This window comes from Etheostoma cragini, chromosome 18 (assembly GCF_013103735.1).
Source record: "Etheostoma cragini isolate CJK2018 chromosome 18, CSU_Ecrag_1.0, whole genome shotgun sequence".
NCBI lineage: Eukaryota > Metazoa > Chordata > Actinopteri > Perciformes > Percidae > Etheostoma > Etheostoma cragini.
The window spans coordinates 862,352-866,528 of record NC_048424.1 but is presented as its reverse complement, the minus strand read 5'-3'; the positions used below and the strand labels follow the sequence as shown (position 1 = coordinate 866,528).

At 40.5% G+C, this 4,177-nt stretch overlaps 1 protein-coding gene across 6 annotated transcripts in view; it reads right to left on the bottom strand.

Moving 5' to 3' along the window:
* Positions 1-4,177, bottom strand: part of fam184a (family with sequence similarity 184 member A) — a 125,331-nt gene that overhangs the window by 79,529 nt on the left and 41,625 nt on the right. The window lies entirely within an intron of this gene.

Genomic DNA, 4,177 nt, shown 5'->3' with positions numbered 1-4,177 from the left:
AGATAGATAGATAGATAGATAGATAGATAGACATAGATAAATAGACATAGAGGGATAGACATAGTTAGATAGATAGATAGATAGAAATGTATTTCCCTCCGATAGGCTCTTTAAAAAACACAAATGAAAACAAAGACATAATGAATTATATGTATGTGCAATTGTTTGTTCTGTACTCGAGGTAGGGTTAGGATTCAACAATGACACAACAAAAATACTTCTGGAGGTGCTTAATGTTTGGTTTCATTTCTGAAAAATGTAGTATCTGTAGTAGTAAATGTAGTATGTAGTATTTGTTGATATAAAAGCAAAAACAGTGTCACTACACCCAAGATTTGTAAGTAGAGCCATTGTCCTTTTATATAACGTAATTATTGTATATTATAAATAATATAATCTAAAGAAAACATCATGACATATGATGATCCCTCATAACAGCAGCATTACAAATCCTACTGCTACAGTAGGTACTAGTACTAGCATTGGGGCAACTAAATGACATTATTATGTTATATACTCCAGATGTAGTTCAGAAAAGACATAATGAAGATACAGTATATAAATACACATAATAAAGACACCTGGACTCAGTCGAGAACAAAAGACATTTTTTGGCAAGTCCAAGACAAGTCCGAGTCCAAATACCAACGAGTCCGAGACAAGTCCAAGACCATAGAAAAACGGTGTTGGGTCCGGACTCGAGTACTACAGTAGTACAGTAGTACTACAGTACTACAGTAGTACTACAGCCCTGGCTGGTACCCGGCTTAAAGCCTCCCAGTGCATGCCTGGCCTGGCCCAGAAGCCTCAGTGATGCCCCAAAATTAAGAATAACAGATCGGGTGATGCTGGGGATAAAAATTCCCCAAACTGTTGTGCATGAGATTGACCTTTAAATCTGCCCCAAAAATCCATGCAGCCATCCAGAGAGCCGTAATCTGACAGCACAGTGATCCCCCGCTCCCAGGAAGAGAGGGAAAGAGGAAGATGGGTTTTACATTTTCACATGATGAAAAACCATGACGCCGTCTCCCCCATGCCTCTCTCCCTGCCATGAGAAACCAGGCTATGTGTTGCCTCTTTGAAAAACCAAATCAATAATTCAGACATTGAACTTTGCGAAGGAGCCTCGGTTTCCTCGGTACGTCCGTCAACAGAGTTAGGAAAGTGGAGAGAAAAGAAAGACAAAAACCTGTTTTTGGAACAGTGACTTCATTGTTAGGCTTTGCCAGGCTGGGGCGATTCCTCTATTTTTCCATACACCCGCGTCCACACTCATCAGCGTAGTTTGGTTGTGTGTGTCAGTCAAACCACAGGACAATGACGATTGCTCTCTGAGGGCGTTTTCACACCTGTAGTTCGCTTGTTTTGGTCTAAATCAGTTGGTGAGTTAGTAAACTTGGGGTGATTTAACCTCGGTTGGTTTGGTTCGGTCTGGTTTCACACCTGGAAAAATCATCACAAATCAGGCAGGAAAGTCCAGCCCTCTTATTGGTCGGATAGGTCTGGGGGCGGGAGCAAGAAAATAATATGGAGAAAGATGGTTTTAATGGGCGTCGCAGATATTAGCCAATATTTAACAGATTTAGGAAAGTGGAGAGGAAAGAAAGGCAAAAAGCTGTCTTTGGAACAGTGACTTCATTGTTAGGCTTTGCCAGGCTGGGGCGTTTCTTTATTTTTTAAGTGGGGTGGCTCAGATCATTAAGATGGGAAATATCGGACACAATGCTAAAAAAACAGACATCACATATTATTTACTATACTATTCTTAGCTTCACCTTTTTCCTTTTAACCCTCGTGTTGTCTTCCCATCGACCTGCAACTTCTAGATTTTCTGAGTCAAAGGTTTTTTTTTAAACTTTTGCTCGTCTTTTTCAACACTTTTGTGGCTTTCCCTGAGGTTTTTGTCCCAAATTTTTAACGTTTTTTTTTGGGGGGGGGACATTTGCAACTTTATGTGTGTCATTTTTTCAGCATTTGTCACTATTTTTATTTCACATTTTTGTCACTTTTTTGACGTGTGACATTTCTTTTTTTTTTACTTTTTTGTCAATTTTTGGAAGTTTTCCACTTTTTCCAATTGTTATTCTTCAAACGCTATAAAGTTGACTAAAACACCCAAATTCAATGAAAGTAGTGAACTGATAATTTATTTAACTTGTTGAGAGCGTTGTAGTGAACCACCAACATTATTTTTTGGGACATTTTGTTTTAAAGAAAACCCAAATTTCTGATTTAGAAACTTTTAGAAAATGGGTCAAACGTGACCCGAGGACACCAGGAGGGTTAAATAAACTGCATGTCCAAATACAAAACACATCTTCTATAGGCTCAGTCTGCCACTTAAAAAAACAAAAAATCATGTGCTGTTACCATGGTATTAGTATTTTTGATAGTCATTATGTAAATCATCCTCATGTGACCATTTGGTCATGTGACAAGGGCTGAAGATTGGCAGATCAGGCAGCCAAGTGGATTGGTGCAGGTGGGGTATTGTGTGTGTGTGTGTGTGTGTGTGTGTGTGTGTGGGGGGGGGGGGGGGGGGGGGGGGGGGGGGGGGGCATCGTCTAGCCCCCGCCCCTGTTGCCAGGCATCCCTTGTGGTGTTTCTTAAATTCTTATTTGTTAATTCTCCTCACGCACAGCTGACAAACCACAGAGCTTCACTCAATAACACAAACTAAGTCCCCATTAATCAAAAGGTACTCAGCCACGGGAGTTAGTCCCTCATTTGATTTTACTGACCTATTCGATATGAATTTGATTTGTTTTTCTGCCTTTATGCTGAATATTAAATATATATTGACATTTATATAGTTGTTTTTTAATTATTTAACTTTTACTTCAAGCCAAATGTGGTTTTTTTATATTTTCATTCTTCTTCTTCTTTTCCTTACGTTTCTTTGAGCACCAACTCAATATTATCACTTCTTTATAGTGAAACAAGACTTAGCTGTTAGCAATTGGCTGTTAGCTTGACTGCTAGTTGTTGCTGATCAGTAACTCATGGAAGAAGAAACCCTTTACTATTCTAAGAGTGTACAGCCATGTCAGCCACGCTGTGGGAGCCTGTACTAAGACAGCTAAATGCTAAAACCAGCATGCTAACATGCTAACAATGCTATCATGATGATGTTTAGCAGGTTAAATGTTTACCATGTTCACCATCATGGCTTAATTTAGCCTGTTAGCATCTAACACCCCCATGCTAACGCCCTATGCTAAACTTTTATCTAGCTATAGACTGTCTGTCCAATCTGAGTTTTCTGTTGCGCGACTAAACTACTTATGAACGTACACTTTCCACCAAAACAACTTCCTTCCAGAGGCTATTTTGCAGAGGCCTCGTTGCTCAGTCCGATCCTCGGTGCCGCCCTAGACGATTGTGATTGGTGTAAAGAAATAACAATCAGCCGGAGCATGTTTTCCTCCATCCCAGACTGCTGTGTTAATTAGACTGACCCTCCTCCGCAGAGCTGTGGAGGAAGATCTCACAATGTGAGAATAACAACAATCCATTCAACAGCTGTTGTAACATTTTACTCAAAACTGGAAATTAACCTCATGGTGGCGCAAGAGGAAAAGTCAGAGAATCACCAAAGTCATTAGGAGTCATCCTCTGGGGAACATGAATGTCTTTCAGTGAAATCCATCCAACAGTTGATGAAATATTCCACTCTGGACCAAAGGCAGGGGACAGACAAACCAACATTTTGCGCAGCTAGCATGGCTAATAATTTACATACTAATACGCCACAGGATAAAATCCCCAATCTGTTCCACAGGGTTTTAAAAGCTTTTCAAACCTTTCATCTGGACCTCGCATTTCAAGTCTCTTTCTCTACTCTATCAATTGAGGAATGAAACATCCGAGATTAGAGGCAATCTGCAAGGAGCCAAATGAAGCTGCGAAAATTCAGTTTGCTCCAGAAGAAAGAGAGAAAGTTTCTCTCCTCTACACGTCTGAATAATTCAGGCGGCCCAGTCTCTCATCAGCTGAGGACGTGAATGGAGCAGACGTAACAGTCAGAAGAGCTGAAATCTCCATCACATCCCGAGAGTCATCAGTACACTTCTGCAATCTAAATACTGGGAGGTCTGCTTTCACACACACACACACACACACACACACACACACACACACACACACACACACACACACACACACACACACACAC